The sequence below is a fragment of the Pipistrellus kuhlii genome, unplaced genomic scaffold (genome assembly GCF_014108245.1).
Source record: "Pipistrellus kuhlii isolate mPipKuh1 unplaced genomic scaffold, mPipKuh1.p scaffold_m20_p_22, whole genome shotgun sequence".
In the NCBI taxonomy this organism is placed as follows: Eukaryota; Metazoa; Chordata; class Mammalia; order Chiroptera; family Vespertilionidae; genus Pipistrellus; species Pipistrellus kuhlii.
This window is the reverse complement of record NW_023425521.1, coordinates 12,459,472-12,465,471: the sequence shown is the minus strand read 5'-3', so window position 1 is coordinate 12,465,471 and position 6,000 is coordinate 12,459,472. Positions and strand designations below refer to the sequence as shown.

At 52.5% G+C, this 6,000-nt stretch overlaps 1 long non-coding RNA gene across 1 annotated transcript; it reads left to right on the top strand.

The window, feature by feature from the left end:
* Positions 1-2,980: 2,980 nt before the first annotated feature.
* Positions 2,981-5,366, top strand: LOC123652927. The gene is made up of 2 exons (XR_006742504.1): positions 2,981-3,030; positions 5,081-5,366. It is a non-coding gene; the product is annotated as an uncharacterized LOC123652927 (long non-coding RNA).
* The last annotated feature ends 634 nt before the right edge of the window (positions 5,367-6,000 follow it).

Here is a 6,000-nt window from a genome sequence, read left to right as displayed (position 1 = left end):
CCTCCTCACACCTCCCACCTCACACCTCCCCTCCTCACACCTCACACCTCACACCTCACACCTCACACCTCACACCTCCCCTCCTCACACCTCCCCACCTCACACCTCCCCTCCTCACACCTCACACCTCCCCTCCTCACACCTCACACCTCCCCTCCTCACACCTCACACCTCCCCTCCTCACACCTCACACCTCCCCTCCTCACACCTCACACCTCACACCTCCCCTCCTCACACCTCACACCTCACACCTCCCCTCCTCACACCTCACACCTCCCCTCCTCACACCTCCCCACCTCACACCTCACACCTCCCCACCTCACACCTCCCCTCCTCACACCTCACACCTCCCCTCCTCACACCTCACACCTCACACCTCCCCTCCTCACACCTCACACCTCCCCTCCTCACACCTCACACCTCACCCTCACCCTCCTCACAAGGGCCCAGGCCCAACCAGGCAGCAGCAGGGCCTACCTGGGGAAAGGACTGTGCCAACCCCACTGGATGGTCTCCAGGTCACGGACCCTGCAAGCGGTCTAACCCAGGGGGAGGTGTCTTCCTTTCCAGGCACCAGGCGTGGCTCAGCAGTTCAAACGCTTCCCAGTATTTGTTGCAGGCACTCCATATATATATATATATATATATATATATATAATTTTTTTACAGAGAGGAAGGGAGAGGGATAGAGAGCCAGAAACATGGATGAGAGAGAAACATCGACCAGCCGCCTCCTGCACACCCCCTTCCGGGAATGTGCCCACAACCAATGTACATGCCCCTGACCGGAATCGAACCTGGGACTCTTCAGTCCGCAGACCGACGCTCTATCCACTGAGCCAAACCGGCTTCGGCCCCATCCACTACTTTAGGCACCACAGGCGCGCCTCGTTTTATTGTGCTTCACAGGTGTTGCTTTTTTTTTTTTTTTTTTTTTTTAACTAAAAAGATAAGACCCTTCACCTGCAAAAAGATCTTGACTCACTTTATTGCAACACTCACTCCATTGTGGTGGTCTGGAACCAAACCCGCAGCCCCTCTGAGGTGCGCCTGTTCTCAACCGTCAAACGCCCAGACCCCCTGGAGGCGCGCAGGGAACTGCAATCCCGGAGGCCGAGCCGCTGGACTCCAGCAATGCGTCTGCGGCTGTGCCCGAACACATCTGCACGTTAAACTACCAAGGACAGCGAAGCTTTCAAAGGGAGAAGATCAAAGTGCTGTCATCTTTTAATTTAATCCTTTTGTTGCATCCGTGGTCTTAAGAGGGATGGGAAGAGATCAAAATAAAAATGGAAACAAACTATATCCTTGTGGCTGTTGTGTTTTAGCCCTTTTCCCCCTTCAATTTGGGCCACAAAATAGGTCAGCTCCATTACTGATCAGCCTTCCCACAAATATTTAAAACAAATTGAATTGCACACCCAATACCCATCACAATTACACCAGGCACAATAACTAAATTAGCAATTCAACAAAATAATTGGAAATGCGATTCTCTCTATTCCACCCGTCTCCCTCGAGGGTTCCGCCGATCTGTGGGGGGAAACTCAGCTTTCCTAATTCTGCAGCTAATTAGATTCACACTTGTAAATGAAGTTGTTTGTCTTAAAGTTAAAACTCTCTTCTGGGGGTGGGGAGAGGGGAGGAGAGGCGAGAAAGCCCTTCCGCTCTGGAGCGAGTGTACGAACAGGTACGGAGCGCACACGCCTGGGTTCTGATTGGCGACCATATCTGCAAATAATAAAAGCATCGCTATTCACCGTCACTTATCTGGTCATGAGCGCCTTCAGAAGAGCCTGGCTGCCGTCCTGGTGGGGGCGGGCCTTCTAGTGCCCCTGAGACCACAGGGGGCAGCGAGAGCCCAGGAGGTGCCAGCCGGCCAGCTCCCGCGTGGGCCTCCCTGTTGGGGCGGGAGAAGCAGAGGCTTATTTTAAAAGAAAACTGAGGGGAGGCGCCCACGCCTAACAGACTCCTCACCCCCACCCCCGCGGTGGACAGCAGCCAGTGCGGGGGGCCAGGACCCCTTCCCCAGCCAGAGGTGGCTCTGGGCCCCAGCCCCCTGCTCGGGCCACTCGGGGGAAGCAATTTTGAGGTTTCAATTAGTCTGTCCTTGGCCTCTTTTTGTTCCTCTAGGAAGGGAAATCTCGGCTTAATTATATAACTGAGAACTAGGGCTCACGTTCGTCCCCTCTTACCCTCCTTTGCCCAGATCAGGATGTGACCTTAAAACGCGAAGGCTGGAGGCGCCCGTCGGTGGGGGCCCCTGCCGCCCGCACACACCTGGGCGCCCTTGGGGGGCGGGGGGGGGGGGGACAAAAGCCCAGCCTTCCTGGCGAGGCCAGCGGATGAAATGGAGGTCCCGGGGCGTGGGGCAGCCTCCTTTCCCAAGATCCCCCAGGACCGCACGGTGCCCAGGTGGGGGTGGCTGGCCCAGCAGCCTGCAGAAAGGCTGATAAGAACACTCAAAAGCACCTGCTTCTTCCTGCTGATCTCCTCTCACAATACACGCCCGGAGTTAACCACGCTCAAAGTGTTCCGTATTGGCCTTACATTTAGCTCTTAAAATCCAGCGCAGTCTGCTACAACTTTAAAGGACACAGGAGACACACTGGGAAGTCATTTCATGGCACCAGGAAGTCAGTTCCCAGCTGACCCCAGGCAGGAAACTCTGGATCCCACAGCCTCCTGCTCCCCACCCCCTGGTCTAGGACGGGGCTCCCCCCGCCTGGACACTTACCTGGAATCAGCCCTGGGCCACACTGGAGCTCTCCACGTCCCGTCTGCTGATCATTTCCCTCATTTTTATTTTGGCCTTTAGTTTTACTTGAAAAAAGGTTTAGAAATAGGACTGAGTTGTCCAATACAGAGGCCACCGGCCACATTTCAAAGCTCCAAAGATGCAGGGTACGATGGGGTGATGGCACAGTGATAGGAGTCCAGCCCCAGCACCCCAGGAAGTTCATTAATAATTTAATGAACCCAGACTCGGCTCCTTCGGAATGAAGCGGTGAAGAGGCAGTCACCTTGGAGGTCTTGGGCAGCTCTGGCCTAGACGCTCTGGACGCTCCCAGCGTGGGAGGCTCCCAGGACCCAGGGGGGCGCGGGAGGCAGTGGCCTCCAGGACGACAGTCCCTCCCGCTCAGAGCCGCCCTCTCACGGAGAGGCAGACTCCGCAGAGCAGCAGGCTGACTGCTTCCCAATGCGAGTCAGCCACACCTGCACAGGGATGCACCTGGCAGTCCCGGAGGCTGGGCTCGCAGAGGCCCACTTTGGAGCCCAGGAGCACCTGGCCAGGCTGACCTCTGACCTCGGGAACCAGAACCTTGGGAAATTGATCTCAAGCCCATAAGGGTTTCAGAGCCTGGGCTTCAAGGAAGACCAGCAGGATTAATAGAAGCACCTCTACTGGGTGCAAGGGGTTCGATCAGATCCAAACTGGAGAATGCAGAATCTACAGAAGAGAACAGAGATGCCTCCCCCCACCCCCTGCCTGTGTGACCTGCCAATACAGTCCTTTGCTAAGCCTCCACCAGGCCTGGCACACAGTAGGAGATCAATCAGTATCTGAATGGACGTGAAAAAACATTCCGGCACCTGTGCTAAACCCAAATCTACCATGCTGCCTTCACTCAGAAGCAGCAGCTTTAGATTAGGAAGGTCCTCAGAAGCCAACTTCTTTGGCCCTAATACCATGCACAGTGAGGACCCAGGCCAAAGGTCAAAAGACTTCCTCAAGGTCACATCCTAGCAATTTTTATTTATAGTCCAGATTTCTCCCCACTACATCTCTCATTCATATCTATCTGTCCTGGATTCAAAACATCACATATGCTCGTTCCAAAACCAGCTATGTGCCCCCCCCCCCAAGTCTCTATTGAAATTGGGTAACATGTCCCCTAAGTAAGGACAGTCCCCACCTGGGGAGGGCAGACCAGAGAGGAGGGAGCAGCCAGCCCCATGTGACTTGATGGGCAGCCTGCCGGCCCAGAGCAGACTGAGCTCATTTCCAATCGAGCCATAAAGGGGAAGATCTGATGGGAGGAGGGCGGGCAGGTGCTGTCATTGTCTATAGGGGACCTTATATTATTTTCTACCCTATCAATGATACGGGATTGCTTTTTTGTGTTTTTTTTTTAAACGTTCTTTTAAAGTTTCTTTTCTGGGAACTCAGTGTCCTTGACCTCAACAAATGAAGTGAGAACCCTCAACCAGGGGAAATAAACCAAACAAACCTCTCAGGAATATAAATGCTGCCGGGGCAATGACCCTTACTGGCAGACCCCACACCACGGGCAGGAAAGGCAGGGTAAAGGAAATCTATAGATAAACAAGAAAAACAAGTTAGATCGGGCAGACTCACGGCAGCTCCGCCAGCCCTGTCCTCTGCAGACCAGGGCAGCCAATGACTCATCCGAGCGGTGGGAGGAGTGGGTGCAGGCACAGCAGCTGGGCATATGGACCCCCTGCACTTAAGAAGAATTAGTTAATGAACTTACCAAATCACTGGCAATTACCTCTGAAGTGTTATGAAGACAGAGAAAGTAAAAAAAAAGATGGAAAGAAAATAAGGTAGATAACACTGAAAAAAAGAATAACTAAGGCAAGCTTAATTTATTCAGCACAGTTGCTCCCAATACAGACACAAACATACATTTAAAAAGTAAAAACAAACTCAAGTGCAGAGAATAGGATTCATTCGCGTTAGACAAGGCTCGCTGCTTGTACCTGTCTGTTCAATGCAAGTGCATGGGATGACCATGAGGGTGTCGGACAGCAGCAGGGCAGCCGCCGGGCAGGGAGCCCCCGCACCTCTGCACCCACAGCCTCGGGCTCCTCCAGGACCACCTGCACCTCCACGGTCTGTAGTTTCGCTGAGGCGTGTGGCTGCCTTGTTTGTGAACCTAGCCCAGGCAGACAAGGACACTCCACACAGGGAGGGACTGCTATGTCCTGGGAAATAGTCCCCCGTTTATGATGAGTATCACCTGAGGATTCATCCCAAGCCCCCGGACTCCGCTCCTCTGGGATGAAGCGGTGAAGAGGCGGTCATCTCGGAGAGGTCTCAGCAATGCACGTGGAGACCAGGAAAATCAAAGTCCACGAAGATCCTACTTTTCTCAACTGGAGACGGATGCAGAGTCTGCTGCTGGACGGCTGGGGGTGGCCTGCCCTGGTGCCCTTGGCTTCCAGGGTTTCCCTACGATGCTCAATAAGCGGTTTTGGATGTGACTCTGGAGACAATGGCTACACACCCCAAACAGCACAGAGCAGCTGCAGGAAGGCACACCCACCCGAGGCAAGGACGCCCACCTGAAGATCCCCAGGAGCATGAGAGCCAGAGGGGAGAGTGGATCTATTGTAGCAGCGAGAAAAAAAGATGGGTGGGGGGGGGAGATGGTGTCGCTTTTTTATTATTTATCCACCATCTTTCATGGGAGCATCCAAAGCACATTACAGGCAGGAGCTCTTCAATCCTCCCAGAGGATGCTGCTGATTTGAAGGGCTCCCTGGGGAGTAAGAAATAAACCCAGGATCAGACTCCAGGGCCAATCTCCACTCTGCCTCTCAGCCCCACCTAAAGCAAGTGAGATGTGAACAAGCCCCCGTGATGTGTCCCAAGAGCCTTCAAAATACTCAGATTCTTTCACTTGATTCCCTGTACTCCTAAAAACATATGCCGAGTAAAACAATTTTAAAAGACAATAAACAAGCTTTTTGCTCAAATGTTTTTGCTCAAAAAAAAAATAAAAAAATTTGCTCAAATATCAAATTTGCTCCCTGTAACATTATTCATAATAGTAAATAATTTACATGCTCAACAACAGGGGATTTGGTTAAGCACTGATGATACATATCCCAAATGGAATTACTAGTTAGCAATGAAAATACTTGTGCTATCTGCAAAAATGTGAAAGTAATCTTTTACTCTTAGTATTAAAATGCAGAATATACTGTGTACCACTGGATCTCAATTGGTGGTGTGAGTGTGTTAGGTGGAGG